This window comes from Vulpes lagopus, chromosome 2 (assembly GCF_018345385.1).
Source record: "Vulpes lagopus strain Blue_001 chromosome 2, ASM1834538v1, whole genome shotgun sequence".
Taxonomy (NCBI): domain Eukaryota; kingdom Metazoa; phylum Chordata; class Mammalia; order Carnivora; family Canidae; genus Vulpes; species Vulpes lagopus.
This window is the reverse complement of record NC_054825.1, coordinates 101,875,212-101,893,556: the sequence shown is the minus strand read 5'-3', so window position 1 is coordinate 101,893,556 and position 18,345 is coordinate 101,875,212. Positions and strand designations below refer to the sequence as shown.

Genomic DNA, 18,345 nt, shown 5'->3' with positions numbered 1-18,345 from the left:
TTATTTACTAGAAAGAAGATAAGACAAAATAATTAAAATTACAGTCTGGAGGCATAATGTACTTAAGACATGTTTCTGCTGTGTTCGTCCTATTTCTTCTATCTCTGTGTCTTAATCTCCTGGTGGCCGAGGAAGGTGGTGTAGATAGGCAGGGGTAAAAGTACTGGCCACCACTGCAGGTATCTGCTCAGTGTGTTCACATTGACAAAAAAGGTGCATGAAGATCATTAAGTCTAAGCCCTCACACTGCAGGTGAAGAAAGTAAGAAACCAAATGACCCGACAAAGGTCCTTGGCCCAACCAGAGCTGAACATAAGCGATATCATATCATTATTTAATTGCTTGGGAGGGGAAGGGCTATGTGATGCCAAAGGAAACTTCATAGATCTATCTGATATCAGCTGCCTACCCCAAATGCTGGATTGGATTTGGTTAGTTTGACCAATTGATTGATTCCTTTTGCATTGGTTTAATGAGAAAAGCTCAAAAAGAATATTTCTTTTTTTAGAGTGTGTGTCTGGGTGTGTGCATGTGCATGCACAAGCAGGTGGGAGGGGCAGAGGGAAAGAGAGAGAGAATTCCAAGCAGGCTCCATACCTGGTGCAGAGCCTAATGTGAGGCTTGATCTCACGACCCTGAGATCGTGATCTGAGGCAAAATCAGGGGTGGAACACTTAACTGATGGAGCCACCCAGGGGCCCCTCAAGAATAACAGACTAAATTTTACTCCGAACTAAATGACTGGGGGAGTCCTTGCCAGAAATGCATATGTCTGATCCCAACTCCTGAGATTCTAATTCTGGGGACCTGAATTGAAGCTAAAAAGTGGGAATTTTTACAAACACACGCAGCTGATTTGGACGTAGAAACTACGTTGGGACACAGTCTTAAAGAAAGTGCCTTAGCTCAGCCAACAACTAATGCAACACTTGTGGGAAGTCCACTGACTGATTTATGAAGCTGTTCAAATGACGCATGACACATGGAAGCAACATGTGTATATCATGCTTTGAAGAATACAGCTGTATCATCACTATTAGAGAGATATATTCAATTATATGTAATTAGATGCTGCTGGCAAGTGCTGTATCCAACACCATTTATTTTGCTTAACTGTCTGACACTTCGTGAAAGTTGAGTTCACTTCCCAAGACCAAGCTGAATGCTGTGCTCTTAACATGACAGAGAGACCGAGATGCAACACAAACACTTCAGAAGATCCTTGAGGAAAGGAGCCAAGCGGGTTAGTTCTGCTCACGACCGCATCCCAGCACCCCACATGTGCTGCACACTTAGTAGGTGCATGGAAAATAGATTCTTACAAATTAACCCAATACAAAGGGATATGAAACAGCGTGGACACTTGGGTAATGCCTCTGCATATGTAAATGCCAAATAGTTGCAATTATAAAATTGATGAATCCTTTCTTAGAAAAATAATTGATACGTTTGAGAGGGAAGGAACTATAAGTCTGGGAGGAAATGGAAGGCAAAGAAATCCAGTGCTAGAGGGGAAATTGGACCTTTTTCCCTGGGATCAGTCTATGTTTCTGATTCCCTAAACTTTCCATTACTCCAAACCACAAGTTTCTGCAAGGCTCAGTGTATTTTAATTAAACCCCAGTGATGAACACAGATTTGCCAAGCTTCGTGCTGGTTTGTACCACTGTGCTTCAAAGCAGGGTTGAGAGAAAACAGTGAGAAGGGGATAACACTTGCACACTCATGGGGAGCTTGCATCACCCTCACACAAAACAGAATCACAGAATGACGGGGTTAAGAATGACCCTGAGTGTGTGTAATGGCTCTTAGCAATAATCCTTCCCCTGTGTTCCAGAATCGGCATTGTGTTCTCTACTTGCCTGTTTTGTGTTCACAGGCGATAGTCTGTCTGTGTGACTCAGGCTATGAAAATGCTTCATTTGGCAGCTGACGTGGGCATTCCCCACTCCGGCCTCAGCACAGGCCAGGGGAAACAAGGCCAGCAGAGCCAGCGTCCCCTGCTGCCGCCTCTAATGGTCCCGGTGACCTGTGCCAATAGCCCCAGTGGAAGGTGGAGGCTGGAAGGGAAAGTGTGGCCTGAGCTAAACTCTTCTCAGAGAGGCGGCCTTTTAAAAGTGGGTGGGCTTGACTGCGAGATGGTCTCTTTTTCTCTTTCTTTTTTTCTTCTTTCTTTTTTCTTCTCTTTTTCTTCCTTCCTTCCTTCTCTTCCTTCTTTCCTTCTTTGTTTCTTTGTTTCCTTCCTTCTTTGTTTCTTTCTCTATTTTTTTCTTTCTTTTCTTCCTCCTCCAGTTTTCTTTCTTCTTTCTTTCTTTCTTTCTTTCTTTCTTTCTTTCTTCCACTCTTTCTTTCTTTTTTCTCCTGCCTTCCATCCTTCCTTCCTTTCTTCCTTCCTTTAATTCTTTCTTTTATTTTTCCCTCGATCCCTCCCTCTCTCCGCCCCTCCTTCTTTTCCTTCCTTTCTTTCTCTGTGGGTGTCTTGTGAAAATGAAAGGATCAAAAATTTCAAAGAAATATTCCACTGTCAGAGATTTCTGTGAACAGCGTTGGCCATTCCCCACATCTGTCACTCTGACCAGCTTGGCCCTTTGCGTCGATGTGGGAGACACAGGTGCTCCTATGAAAAAGTACGAAGAAACACAGAGAAAATTCACCCACTAGCCCTTACAGGATAGCAGCACGTATACACTCATTTGCAAAACATCACCTGATGGGAACCTATAGGGTCCGTTCAGATCATGCACACGACACGCCAGTACCAGGTAGCATCCTTGGCACCATGTAACACCCACAGGGGTTGGCAAGATAATCCTGGTTCAGGACATTGAACCATATTATACCTGAAATACATACTGCAAAATGATTTGTGGACTCTGAACTCAATTATGACATTCACCAACTCTGCCAAGTTTATCAGGTAAATAGGGGGAAGAAATAGGTAGTTTAAATTTAAAACACTTCAGGTTTTTGGACAATTACCTCCTAAAATGGGCCCAGAAACTAATTTTCAGTCTGCACACGTTCATTTCACAAAGAAGGGCAGGTCTCAGCTAGCAGCCATCCCAGGACTGATAGTCCCTAGGGACACACCGGAACCTGGATGGTGACAGTGCAGCCTGAGGGCCACAGAGTTAAAGTCCAGGAGGTAAGCTGATATCTTCATTGTAGTCCAGGTCAGCATTTGCTGATGAGTTTTAAATGGGAATTCAAGATTTGGAGACAGCTCTAGGCCTGCATTTCCATGTTTCGAAGTCATTTTGCTCCTGAGTGGCCATTATCTCAAATCATCCTCAGTGTCCCTGTGCTGCCATCTGTGAACAGGTGCACTGAATGGTAGCAGGTAAATGCCAAGTGCTCAGCCCAGAAAACTGTCATCTGAATGATTTACATGCACGCCTTGAGCCCCATCAGGCACTAAAGAGATGGATCTTCACTAATAAATCTCACATTTGTCAACATTAATTTAAGGCACTCTGAGTTGGCAGTTAGGAGCATTCTTTTCAATAAGCCGCTAACTTTGCTTCTATTAAATCTTTAGGAGAATATATTACCAACTTCTGGGAAGTACCATTTCCAAGAAGCTGGAGCTGGAGCAGGTTGAGGAATTAGCAGTGTAAAGCTGCCTATCCCAAACGTGATCAGACCATGGATACATGTGTGATCAGCAAGTCATGGCCTACAAGGCCTCCCTGGTTGTCTCTGCCCAACTGCAACCACTGAGATGGCTCAGGCTGCCCTGCAGATTGTGCCATTCTGGGAGGAGGACCGAGAAGCACTACTGTGACAGAGGACAGTTCAGAGTGTGTGCTCAGAGCAGGCTACGAAATGAAGAAGAAATTCCTGGACCATGAAATGTTGAAGCTCATAATCCAGCTGAAAAAGATGGCGCCCATGAGAAGATGAGCAACACTGTAGAGCAGCAGGTGACCGTGTACCAAAATATGGGACAGAACTTCGAGTAGGGAGGGAGATCATGTTGGAAGGTTAGGCAAGGTGGTGCTGAGTCAAGCTAGAGGCCCAAGAGCTGCAGATGAGGAGGAAGGGGCCCATGAGAGTCATCAGGAAGGACAATGACTTGAAGTAGAGGTCATGGTGGGACATGGAGTGCCCCAAAGTTCAAGCTGGCAATTGGTCTGTACTCTGGGCAACTCAGAGCACCAAAGCTTTCTAAAGAAGGGGGAAGAAGAAACCAAAGTTTTATAAAGATTGATACAGAGGCTGTGTTATATTGGAAGGCAAAGCAGAAGCCTGGTGGCAGACAGAGCCATTAGGACATTGTAGTTATCAGCTAGGCCCATGGATTCGAATGACAGGTGTGTCCTCCCCCATGTGCTCAAGGTGATCCACTAAGACAGTGGGAAGAAAATATGAGAATTCTTATTTACATTTATTTTTTAAATTCACGTATTTTTAGCACATATTTATGTATTTTAAAGTTTAATAGAAACTGCTTATGTCACCAACTGACAGGTGTCCTTGCCAAGTTCATGTGCTGAAGCTCTAACCTCATTTTTTTTTTAAGATTTTATTTTAGTTATTTGTTGGGGTGAGGGGAGAGCACAAGCGGATGAGTAGCAGGCAGAGGGAGAGGGAGGAGCAGGCTCCCCCTTCAGCAGGATCAGGACCTGAGCAAAAGACAGATGTTTAACTGACTAAGCCACCCAGGTGCCCCAAAGCTCTAATCTTTAATGTGATTGTATTTGAAGATAGGAGGTAATAAAGGCTAAACAAGCTCATAAGGGTGGAGCCATATTTTGATAGGACTGGTGTCCGAATAAAAAGAGAAGAGACACCATCTCTCTCTCTTTCTCCTCTCTCCTTCTGCACCCCTAGCCCCTCCCCTCCCCACCCCTGCACACACACAGAGAAGAGCCCATGTGAAGACACAGTGAGAAGGTAGCTGTCTATAAGCCAGGAAGAGAGCTCTCACCAGAAACCAACCATGATGGCACTTTGATCTTAGATTTCTGGCCTCTGGAATTGTGCAAAAATAAGTTTCTGTTCTTGAGGCCACCCAGTCTGTGGCAACACCAATAGACTAATATGAGAGATAACATATAAACAATTGAAAACTGGAAGAGTGAATTATATCTCAAATAAAAAAATCTTTTAAAATTTGAGGTCCATATATGAACCTATTTTATTAATGTGCATGATCCAAAGAGTTTGGAGGGGAATGCTCTAGGTGCTAGGGGCCTGAGTTGAGATGACAGTGGGTGTCAAGAGCTGCTTCAGAGGGAAGATAGAAACTCAGTCAGCCACTGGATGTAGGAAAGGAAAGAAAAAGAAGTATGGATATAATCTCTGAGATTTTCAGTCTAGGAACTAGGGGGGGGCTCTCTGTATCCCTGGCAGAGAAGGGATGGTAAGCCTTGATCCCACAGGAGGATCAGAGAAGCTCACAGACCACAACGACTGGTGGAATTCCTTGTGGAATGCCCACAGAATGACAAAGAGAAATATCACCAGAGCGGTGAAAGGAAAATGGGAATTTCAGGGCCACAGAAGTCAAAGGAAGAGAGATTTTCAAGGAGGAGGATAGTTTGGGCCACAGCATCAGGGAGGTCAAAGGCAATGACCTGAGAAATACTGTTTGGAATTGCAGGAGGTCACTGAAAACTTTTAGAAAGTGAATTCATGGAGGGAAGAGGGTGTGCAATGGATGGTAGGGGGTTGAGAAAGGACAAATCGAGAGGAAATTAAGGCAGTATGTAGTGTTTGGACTTCAACCATGAAAATGTCAGTATCAGAGTCAGAACTGGGCAGAGTGGGAGGCTATAATGTGCAAGCTTTTCCCTTCATCTACACGCAGATTAGCAGTCTGGAAATTTCTTCCAAATTTCACATTTTATTGGATAGTTAAATGTCAGAAGATCTAACATGAATGGTGGGATGAAATGGTGGGAAGAAGTTGGAGTTCATTTGGCCATCAGTTTTAGGGTCTCACGCACCAGCACTTGGACACCCAGGAGACCATCCATTTCAGTATTCTGGCTTTGCCTGGGTGGAAGTGTTTACCATCCATTTCCCAGGTGTCCAGATGAATTCAAAGTCACACGTGTGAACTAACTGATGCCTATAAAATTCTTTGAAATCCACAGATGGAAGGTGCTATTTAAATAGAGTATTATCAGCTAATGGTGGTGCACCCTGAACAAACCAGATTCTCCCAGAAAATAAATCGTGTCCTGGGAATAAATTCAGTAATTTTGGAAACAGCATTAAGCATTTTAGGTGAAAAAGCAATAACAACTGATAATGCATCACTAGCCAATTCTATCTCTAGAATTATCTTCCTAGTTCCACATCCTTGGACATTTCTGACCTCTTACAGAACATTTACATCTATCTGGTAGAAACATTGATTCCCAGGGCTAGAGGGATCTCCTAGTCCAGCCACCCCTTTGCTCATTTAATCTGCTCGGTGATCCCCAATCCTACTTTCTTCCATCTAAAGATAGTATAGAAGTCCTTTTAACCATCCTTTGTATTTTTGGAGGCCAAGGCTCATTTTAGGTTTCTGCTGTCCTAAATCTCTTGTCATGTTCATCTCTGCTTACTTACTCTTCTCTTTCTGTATTTTCGTGCATCATTTTAAAATTGAATCCTACTAGCAAGGCCCCAGATTTTCTGCAATAATGATTGAAAACTATTAATGGAAATGTGTGTGCAACCTACCCAATGGTTTTTGTGCATGGTGACTTGCCTGAATTTGGCAAATAAAACGTGACATGGCTGTAGGGTCATGTGCCTTGTATATACCCTCAGAGAGTTGTACAACTGGTCACTGAGTGTTAGGTAATGAGGTCCTCTTTAGATCCGTGAGCTCTGATGCTACAATATAGGTTCCTGGCTTAGGCCATTCATGAACTACTAGTATCAGAGCATGACAGGTTAGAACAAGCTAATGATGGGGCTCAGGGCTGGCTCCCTGTCCTGAGCTTAGCTTCTCTTGCCTTGATGGTCCGATGGACTTGCCAATGTCTCTGGTTATAAGAGGGAGAGGCAGAGTGTGGATGGCTCAGAATAATTGCTGGAAAAACAGATCACAGTAGCATCTGCATGAGGGATACCTCAAGCTGGACTTCTACCAGGAAGAGAAGACAGTGACAGGAGGAAAGACAGGAGCCGTGAGAAATAAGGACGCATGGAAATACGTCTTGGCTAAGGTAAGGGGGGAAGGGTGAAGTGCAGAAATAAAAGAGAGAAACACTCAGAGATTACTCAAGATGTGCCTCCAGACAGTCTCTTTCCATACTTGGACTCTCCAGGCAGACATCCAGTGGATGTTTGAAGAGAGCCTTTTATAAACCCTCAAGTATGTGTGTGCATGCTTGGGGCAGATGGTTGCAGGCAAGTGTGTACATGTGTGCTTGTATGAGTGCCTGTGTGTATGTGCATGTTTATAAGCTAGGGCTGCCCATAGGGTAGGGTGGGTGGCACTTGTCTGTTTATTCTCTACTGGCTCAGATTTCAGGTGAGGGGAAACATACAGGTGAGGCTGGAATGAGGAATGGACTCAGTGTGAAGCCAGGGATCTACCCCTATGTGCAGTCTTGAAATCTCTCTTAGAGTTCAAAGAGGTAACAAAAAGTGTATGTACCCAGTGTGAGTTAGACACACATGAAAACATATACCCAACTATTTACCTTCTGGAATTTTCCAGCACAAGTTAGGAAGCTAGTCCTAACAGTGTGGCAACAGGGAACATAAAATGTTTAAGCTATGTTCTCTCAGCAGGCACGGGGAAATGGTTTATCTTGGGTCCATGGACAGCCATTGAAGCAAGGAGAAAGTACTAGAAGGAAGAGCCATCCAAAACAAAAGTTTCAAGGTCACAGAGAATTCTTCTTCTCATCCAAACACAACAGAATCTCATGAATGTCAGACCATGAGCACAGGCTGGGAAATTCCACAGAAATGGAATTCTCTTGATGTGCATTCTTCTTACCAGAGCTTTAGTTCAGAGAAGTTTTCACCTCAAATTTATCTGTGAGGATCACACAGGAAGCAGCTCAGGGGTGCTCTTAAAACTAGAGCACTTCATGGAAAGCACGCAAAATTGACAACCAATCTCACCTTACCTGAAATCAGTCATTTTTTATGCATTTGACAGAAAAGAACTAATCTCCAAGGAGACTATTTTCATTTTACCCCAGTATTTGACTTTGATATTTATATAAAATTCAAAACCAATACATTTTAAAAGAGCTCGTTCAAAAATGGAAATTCAGGCAAAGTGTAGCCCCTCCCAAATAGCGACAAGAAGGCACATCCTTCTCAAATGACCTCAAAAATCAACTTGTTTGGGGGGAAAGTACTTATATTTTTTCTATTAAAAAATTATTGAATAATCTCGGTTCCCAAGAATTGTTTAGATCTATTGCTCAGAAACATTGATATGCCTTAAGAGACTATCAAAGCTCAGCATAGGATATGTCTACACCGATGATTCTCTTCCCTAAGTCCCCATATTACTTACTATACTTGGACAATGTACCGATATTATAATTAGAATTTTTGTGCCTGGCAAACTCTCTACCTCCAGTCTTCTACCTCACTGTGAAGGGCTCAGAGCAGAGGGCCTACCCTCTTCATCCTTTGATTCCTCTAGAAACCAGGTGAATTCCTTGAAGAAAGCAGGTATTCCATAAATGTCTGGAGAGGGTGTGGGAAATACGTTAGATGTGGTAGGTTGGGATCCGATTACATGGCACTTTGGGGTCTAGACAGAAGAACTTGGACTTGATCCATCACTGGCCAGAAAGAGCTGCTTACAATTTTTGAGCAGAGGGTGATATGAAAATTGTACTTCAGTCCTGCATTGGGGCACCAGCGTGGGAATCTAGAGTGGAAGATGTTGCCGGAGGCAATAAACATAGAGAATACAGGCAAATCTAAAATATTCTGAAAGAGAAGAACTTGGTGACATTTTCAAGGGGATGGAGGACATGAATATGTCCATATTGGCTGTAGTTATGAGATCAGATGGCTCAGAGATCTCTCCTAACAGACATTGGGATGCAGACGTTGGGGATATAAGGTTGGTTGGTCACATTGAAACTGGAAAGATCCTCCCGCCAAGCTAAATGGTCAGACAACAATTTTAACTCAGAAAAGGAGTCAGGGCTAGAGATTTGAATCTAGAAGTCACACTTGCCATGACTTCTCTGAGGAGAAAGATATCACTGGAAGAAAAGTAGTGAGTTCCTGTGCATGCCCTCAATCCACCTAGTGGGTGGGGAGAGAGAAATCTGCCTTCCAGGAGCTAAGGAAACCAGGTAAGTCTCCTCAGGTGAGTAGAGGGAGATCTTCCTGACAAAGTGGAGGGGGAGGGGACAGAGCAGCAGGATATCAACAGTGACAGCCTTGAAAGAAAGGAAAAAGAGAATGAAATGTGAGGAAAGACATGGCAGGTTTTGCTTTTTTTTTTTTTTAAGGAGGTCATTCATGGCCAGTTAAACACCAGCAGAATGGTGGGAGCAAACATCTTCACATGGCACGGAATTGTAAAGTGCAGGGGTTGGGGGTGCTTTGGTCTGAATGCCTCCAAGTTCTTTTATTGAAATCCTAACCTCAAGGTATTAAGAGGAGAAGCCCTTGGGAGGTTATTGGGTCATGAGGGTGGAGCCCTCCTGATTAGGATTAGTGTCCTTACAAAAGAGACCTGGGAGAGCTAGTTTGTTCCTTGGACAGTATGGGGAGCACTGAGAAGGCGACATTGTGAGGAAGCAGGCACTTGCCAAACACAGATCTGTGGTGCCATGACCTTGGACTTCTCGGCCTCTAGAATTGTGAGAAATAAAAGTGTGTTGTATAAGTCATTGAGTTTATGCATTTTTGCTACAGCAGCTCAAACTAAGACAGGCTTTAAAGGAAACTAAAGAGGGCTTCAGAGATCTCTAAAAGGCCTCTGTGCTTAGAAGCATCTGGAATCAAAGCAGTGGTGATACCTTCCTAGCCTGGCAATTTTACTGTTTAATGAAGAATAACTGAAGAAACTCTGATATTTTATGAAATATTCTATTTCCATTCAGCTTCCTTCAGCCAAATGTTCTAAAATTTCCAGAAAAGATCCGTTACCAACAAATCATTGTTGCAAATTGCATTGCACTAATCTTCAAGGGAAAACACACAGTTTCATTGAGCTTAGTCTTTAGTAAACAATGGTGATAGACAAAACGTATGTATAGCTCTTACCACGTACCTGGCACTGTCTCTAGTACTTCCTATGCATTATTGCACTTGACCCACACAAACCCTGGAATATTTCAGGGAAGTAAGACAGGAGATGGAGTCTAACATAGTCAGAGAGTGATAGAACTGTGACTAGAAACTGGGGAGTGAGTCTCTAGGGACTGCGCCCTTGACCACTATGCTATATTGCCTCAAGAGTGAGGGAATCTTTGACACGCCTGGGTGGCTCAGTGGTTGAGTATCTGCCTTTGGTTCAGGTAGTGATCCTGGGGTCCTGGGATTGAGTCCCACATTGGGCTCCCCACAGGGAGCCTGCTCTCCCTCTGCCTATGTCTCTGCCTCTCTCATTAATAAATAAATAAATATTTTTTAAAAAGAGTGAGGGAGGGATACCTGGGTGGCTCAGCGGTTGAGCATCGGCTTTTGGCGCAGGGTGTGATCCTGGAGTCCCAGGATCAAGTCCCACATCAGGCTCCCTGCATGGAGCCTACTCCTCCCTCTGCCTATGTCTCTGCCTCTCTCTCTCTGTGTCTCTCATGAATAAATAAATAAAGTCTTAAAAAAAAAAAGAGTGAGGGAGTTGTTGACTAGCAGGAGGGAGAGAAAAGTAAAAGTATAATATGAACATGATGTGGTGAGTGCAGGATGGAGGTGTATGCTTGGGGCCATGGAGAAGGCTGCAACCTGGTACAGTGGGTCCCAGAAAGGCTGCCCAGAGGTGCCATCAGATGAGGGAGTCTTGCAAGGTAGGGAGGGAAAGAGGCTGGAGGTCACATCAGAGCAAGGGAAGGAGGGAAAGAAGAGGCTGGAGGTCACATCAGGTAAAGAAAAACAAGAGCAAAGACATGGAGGGACCCAACACATGATGGGAACAAGGGTGAGGAAGGGATGTGAGAGATGAGGCGGGGTGGAGATTGCATCATAGAGCCCTTGAAAGCCAGATTGGGAGGCTGGGTTGACTCCTGTGGGAGATGGGAGCCATTCAGGGACATTCTCGGGAGAGGGACACAGTGGGACAAGCATCTTGTTTTTTGGGGAAGGTAGGGTAGGTCATCGAGACTGATGGAAGGGTCATGCACAGTGAGATGAGCATGGGAGAAACAAGCTAAGAGAAGACTCTTGCTTCTTTTTGGCTTTAGTCTCTATATGAGCCCCCGTGTCACAGCCCCCCCCCCCCCATTGTATGGAAGCTGAATACATGTTCATTTTGAAGACAATAAAGGTAAGGGAGTCCTTCCTGACATTTTTGGGGAAGAGCTTAGCTTTTAAGTTGAACCCACTTATTACCTGAATTTCTTCTTCATCAGAATCTCCATAGGGAGCAAGGCCTAGAGAAAGCACATGAGAAGCTTCTGATAACCTCTCCACACCAAGTATTTTATTTTTTCTAGACATCTGAAAAAATTGCAAATTTCAAACCAAGGCAGTTATAGGGGGTCCCATGCAGGTCAGACGTTCCCAATCACCCTGCTAACTTCAGGACGGCCTGCTCATTAAGAACCTGTGAACATGTGCAGGTACCAGCTGGGAGCAATGGAATTCACCACTGACCTTCTTAAATTTAATCCAGACAGCTGAAGAGGAGCGGACTTCATATTTTGCTAGAAGTAGAAGCTCCATTATATCCTCTGAGCCATTCTGTCCTAGAAGAAAACAGGTTGGTTTGTTAAATCGCCTGCATGTGAATTATCAATTCACACCACATTAGATTAAAAGCTCACATCTCATGGGCAGGATGAAGTATAATTCAAAACAAATTACTGTGACGATTCATGCAAAAGCCTGATTTCTGAGGCTTAATATATACAGATAACAGATAACCTGACTCTTCAGCTCTCAGGTTGTAAAACACCAGTTAAAGCTTCTATGGGACACTAGCAAGAAACTTGTTAGAGAAAAGGTTTTAGGCATCGTGCTTGATTCAGACTCTGCAACTGAGATTTAATTTAATTGGAATATTATCTCCTCGATGGTCAACACATTCCAGTGGATATGAAATGAGGGACTCCAGAGTTTGTGTTTGGGATCGCAGAATTTTGAGGACAGGTGAGATTCTCTTCATAGATGAAGAAATGGTATCTGCAGAGGCTGCCCCGCCACCAGTTAGTCCTGATGGAATCAGAGGGTCACCAACCAGGGCTCTTTCTGCTACAACTGACTTAACTTAGATGTTGTGCCTCAGAAGTGAGAGCTCCCATGAAGACTTACGATTCACAAAACACTCCGTATTTCATGGCAAGCTTAAATTTGCTTTATAATCTTGTAAAATGTGGAAGTAATTTTCATTTTAGAAATTCTAATAAGCTCAAGTCTTTACTTTTCATGGTGAAATGAGTCCCAGGCCAGGGTAGGACAAAAAAGACTCTCCCTCATGACCTTCCCATATTTTCAGGCTCTCCTGAAGGGTAATTTGTCCCTGGCTCCATGGCAACTCAGAAAGTTGTAAAGTACTCTTTTTTTTTTTTTTAGTTGTAAAGTACTTAAGCTGGCTGAGGCCTTAGGCTAATGGAGTTCAAACCCTCATTACACTTAAAAAAAAACAAAAACAAAAACAAAAAACAAAAAACAAATGGAGAACAAAAAACCAACAAGCTGCAGTGCGATCAGATGGTGAATTAAAGAGAGGGCTAGTCTAGAAAACCCTAAGGAAACATATGTTAATTGAGCATCTGTTGGTGCTAAGCCCTGTGTTCTCTCCACTAAATACATGATCTCACTCAATTTTTAAAATTGCCAGGCAAGGTAGATAGATACACATGGGAATAAAGACTCAGGCTGAGTTCTTCCCTTCAACAAATATTTACCCGAGCATCCGCTGCATGCCAGGCACCAAATATACAGAGAAATAAGACATACTTCCTTTCCTACCTGCAGTGAGGTCACAGTCTACAAGGGATGGGCCAGGGGGAGTCAGGTGCATTAACTAGCTTTCAAACAGAAGCTTGTGACTTGTTGGACGATCATGAAATTAATTTAGTGGGTCTTGATCAGCATTAAAAATAAATGAATGAACAAATAAAGTAGAACAGAACAACACAGAATAGAAAATATCAGCATGCATGAGGTACAGATGAGGAAATTTACTTGGATTTATGTCTGTTTATCTATATCAACAGTGTATATGTCTGTATATACTGGTTTGCAGTGTAAAATATATTTCTTTTTGTACATCGTGGTGAAAAAAATGTGTGAAAGCTCTCCAGTTTTAGAGCCAAGTGACAAGTGCCTATTAGAAGTTCACACAAAATGGTGAGGGCAAAGAGGAGTGAGTGTCTGCCTGGAGATCAGTTAGCATCTGGCCCAGGAGGGAGCTGGGAACAATTCTCACCAAGGAGAAGTTCCCTTAAGGATGGGATGCCCAAACCTAATCATGCTCAGTGTTAGGACAAGCTTGACAAGTACTGGTATGACGTTTCAGGGACTGGAAATTGAAACAAGGTAGGGGTTCCTTCTCCTGAAATGTTGGGAAGAGGATAGGAAACTCTGAAGCCAAGAGAAGGAACAATACTAGTCCCGTGTTTATACAATGAAGCAGGGTTGAGGAGTGGGAATGAAACCTCAAAAGATGGAACCCAGATCTAGCCCTGATTGTGAGGTGTGTGGAAACTGCTGGAAGGCCCACCAGCACCAGCTAGGTCTGGAATGAATTCCCACAGTCCCACTGCTGAGAGAGGGCAGGAGGGAGCCTCTGGGGTCTGGAAGACCAGGGGCTGGGAAGCCAGAGGTGGGGCCCTCCATGTGCTCTTCACCTCAAGAACAGCACCCCTTTGGGATGGCAGGTTACTGCAGTCTCCCTTATCTGGATAGAATCATTATGAAATATTCTCTTCTTTTACTAAAGCTTCCTTCAGACATATTCTAGGTACCATGTTTATCATTTGAGGGTTGGGGGCAATCCACCAGACTGCCATGTGGAGGTATTTTCTCCAGGTTTTTTTTTTAAGATTTTATTTATTTATTCATGAGAGAGAGAGAGAGAGAGAGAGAAAGAGAGAGAGAGAGGCAGAGACACAGGCAGAGGGAGAAGCAGGCTCCATGCCAGGAGCCCGATGTGGGACTGGATCCCGGGACTCCCGCCCTGGGCCAAAGGCAGGCGCTGAACCGCTAAGCCACCCAGGGGTCCCCTTTTCTCCAGTTTTTGAGTGAGGATTCAGAACAACAGAAATTAGACCTTCCTATAGAATAAGATGAGTCACTCAGGTTGTGAGGTTCTGTGAGATGGGAATTAAGTGACTACAACACGAAGTAGCTCAGCGCGGTGGGGTGGGGGTCATCAAATTAATTATGTTATTTTGGTGATTTGGGTATAGCATACTTATCATTTAACAAGCAATGACATGTGATGATGTCAAGATTATCATGTGTGTTATTTAATCCACATTTTCCTTTGTACAGACTTATGATCATAAAGTAGAGGGTTTTTTTTTTTTTTTATTTTAAGTAATCTCTCCACCCAACAGGGGCTAGAACTTACAACCCTGAGATCAAGAGTCGCATGCTCTACCATCTAAGCCAACCAAGTGCCCCCAGACTTATGACAAGAACTGGGTACTACACAAAATAAATAGCCCCCCAAAATATATAGAAAAATAACAACTAGATGTTTGTTCCTCACCCATCACGTGTGACAGAACTATACAGAAAAACAAAGTCTTTCATAAGCTCCCCTTTACTATAGGTTATGGCTAAAGAAATAATAATGAGCGTATGTTGAAAGGAGAAATAATTAGGGTGTGAGTATTCTATTAAGAACAAATTAAACAGTTCATGTAGAAGTGCTTCGTGAACTACATGGCATTCTGTAAGTATTGACCATTTTTTAGTTATTATCAATGCTAATAAGCTATTACCAAGTACAAAGTTAAAAAAAAAATCAATGCTCACAAGAAAATACGATTGTATTTGGTGCTTCCTGATTATGTTTTTCACACATCTTTAGTTTTAAACCAAAGACTCAGGTTTCACTAACATTCTCAAGGGTTAACAATAAGGCAAAAAGTTTAATAAATAATTGTTCTTCGTAAGAGAAGGAGAGATTGACTTTGGTAAAAATTATCATCATTGTGCAGAGAGAAGCAGAGTGATTTGTCTGGTATCACACATTGGCAGAACCAGAACAGAAAGTCAGACCCCTGTGACACCAGAGCCCTTGCATTTTAATTTCTAACCTCATGATCTTGGTTGTTGGTTTGCTTTCTGCATAGAGCCATGAACTGTTTTCTATTCTTTGTCCAAGAATATAGATGATCATATGTAATATAATGATTATATATCATAATCACACATGTCACAAAATCAACAGTATCGTAGAATGAAAAGCTCTCCCTGAACATTAGCAAGACAACTTCACCTTTTCTATCGCTAGGTTTAGATTCAAAAGATTTTTGACTCCTTAGCTTTAAAAAAAAATTTTTTTTTTGTTTTGCTATGTTTCAATTAAAACGAGGTGTTACCACGTTTTTTAGGGGAAAAAAGTCTCAAAATAATATTTCACACAAGAAAGATAACTAAAGTGGGTGTGTTGTTGGTAGAATTTAACTTAAATAGTATAAGTTCTACTTAAAGGTTGTTCAACGGGTAATTATACAGGGATGGAGGAAGTCTATACAGTTTCTAAAAGCAGTAAAAGATATACTCAATAGTTTTAAATGGGGAAGATTAAACTTTCTAATCTAGAGATGCACATTTGGGTGGTAAAACTATTAAAAGTTAAACAAATGCAAGGAAGGGATTAGCACAGAAGTTCAGCTGAAGACTGGTTACTTGTGGGAGAGGTAGGGGGGGTGGTCTGTGATTGGGGTGGGACACACAGAAGAGGCTTTTGGGGTAGCAGCAAACTTCTATTCCTTGACTGGGGTGGTGTCCGCTTACAGTAATTCATAAACCCATGCACTTGATTTGTGGGGCTTTCTGTATCTGCAGGATTTTTTTTTTTCCTTTTAGACTAAAGGGATTTACGTAAATAAATCATTTGTTTAAAACTGTAACTAACAATACAATGATCAATTACTTACTTGTTATTTTCAGGTCTGGTAGGACAAAGAGAATGAGAATGAAAGCCCATGCTCCCTTTAGGTTTTAATCAAGTTCAGAGCAGCTCAGCATTTCCTCTCCCAATAGGCTTGGTCAAGATAAACCCCAGGCAAATTCTGCTAAGCAACAGACCAGGGCCAGCAGTCCCATTTACAGCAGAGTACCTGGGTCTGGGCTCCCAGCCAGCCCGGCAAGGGCCTCTGCCATGCCTCCTGGCCTGGCTCCATGGACGAGGAAAGAAAGCTCACTGCAGAGGACACAAGCCACGGCTCTGCGATTCTGGTTCTCCAGACTCTCCCTGCGCTCCTGTTTCTGCAGCTGAATAAAATGCTTCGCCCCCTTCTGTTTATTTGCACAGAGGGCTGTTTAACATAGGGGCGCAGAGGGCGGGGGGCGGGGGGGGGGGAGCCACCACCATGTGGACTAGAATGATTTCCAATCACAATAAACACGCCCAAAGAGGGAGGGAAATGGCAAGTGATATACTTCCTTTCTAACATTCTTTAAAATAAATGCTCGGCCCTGGAGGGGGCAGCCTGACATGCTTGCACTGGATGAGTAAGTGTGGAGAAGCGCGGGGCTCTGTGCGCACTACCTGCTGTGCCAGGCTCCCAAGGGCCCCAGTCCGCGGAGCCGGGCTACGAATGCCGAGTCTCCTGGGCTGCTGGGAAACTCAAGGGGCTCCCGACTCTTCCATGGGCCCTTGGCGCTCGACCTCGGGGAAGATACTCCTCTCTGACACATTCTGCAAAGCCTCCTGCATCTTCTAAGGGAGCCCGGAGAAAGGCTGGCATGGTCAGACACCCCAGCCCCAACAGGCCACAGCTGGGTGCAAGCCAAACCTCGGTTCTGGTTGGTAGTCACATTTTGAAACTATTTCCCCTGAAGCATGTGAGCAAAATCCACACAAATTTTAAGTAACATAATTGTTGAGAAAGGATATAAGGGATTATATTTTCTTCATCTGCTTCTATGGATTCATCCCTTTGAAGGGCTAAGTCCACGTGTCATTCTGCATGACTCACTTTGAACAGCAGGCAGGAACACTGAGCACCACGCACAGGACACGTTACACACTGTGAAGCCTTAAAACAACCGCCAACAAGAAGGTGAGTTCTCCCATTGCTGTCAGACCGGAGTATAAGAGCATAACCTCTCACATCCCGTGAAAGGAGAAAAGCTTCTCTCATTTTCAATATGAAAAGATACCCTAACCCACCACACACTGAACTCTGAACTCACCCACCACACATTGAACACCAATGATCTGGCCATAGAAGGGCTCCCATCTGATGATTAAACCTTGCAAGTCTATCAAATTCCCATCTTAGCTTATTTATTTTTGTTCAAAGCAACAGTCTATGGATATGTTGTGCTGAAGCATAAGAGGGATATATATAATAGCTTTACAGGGTGATCTGTTGCTATTATTACTGGTGCCCTCTAGGGTTGCGCAGTGCACAACCTGTGAAACTGCATATGGCAGCCCTGATTACACTTACAGCATCAGAATATATTTTTTACTTATACATTTGCATATTATGCATACTATAAAGGTAATATTGATATTACATACACTGTATAAATCTGTTCGTTTATTACATACCCATGGAAATCCTATTGGTTCATCAACTCTTATTCACTAAGATTTGTTATTCTAAACCAACATGAATAAGCTAATTATGTTTAGTGCCTAAGTGTCAGGTTCTTCTTCATTTAAATTTTTGGGTATAAATCTACCTGAAAGTCAGACTTAGTTTCGCCTGTTCAACTAAGTAATTGATTTTCCCTCCTCATTCCATTGGCCACCCAAACTGGTGCTGGATTCTTTTTTTTTTTTTAATTTATTTATAATAGTCACATAGAGAGAGAGAGAGAGAGAGAGAGAGAGAGGCAGAGACACAGGCAGAGGGAGAAGCAGGCTCCATGCACCGGAAGCCTGATGTGGGATTCGATCCCGGGTCTCCAGGATCGTGCCCCGGGCCAAAGGCAGGCGCCAAACCGCTGCGCCACCCAGGGATCCCCTGGTGCTGGATTCTAATTCTACTTTATAAATCTCTCTCAAGTCTCTACCCTCTCAAGCCTTCTAATATCTCCTCCAGACCATTACAGTAG

At 43.3% G+C, this 18,345-nt stretch overlaps 1 protein-coding gene across 5 annotated transcripts in view; it reads right to left on the bottom strand.

Annotated features, from left to right (window-relative positions):
- The window catches only part of SCAF8 (SR-related CTD associated factor 8), a 223,876-nt gene that overhangs the window by 24,443 nt on the left and 181,088 nt on the right, over window positions 1-18,345 (bottom strand). For 3 of the 5 annotated variants that reach the window (XR_005985682.1, XR_005985684.1, XR_005985680.1), the window contains exons 22-23: window positions 11,749-11,840; window positions 11,485-11,525 (exon numbers count right to left, since the gene is read on the bottom strand). The gene's annotated coding sequence lies outside the window, so the exon portion shown is untranslated. Of the gene's footprint in view, window positions 1-2,464; window positions 2,618-11,484; window positions 11,526-11,748; window positions 11,841-18,345 lie in introns of those variants that run through there. The other 2 variants (XR_005985683.1, XR_005985681.1) reach the window with 2 other exon arrangements.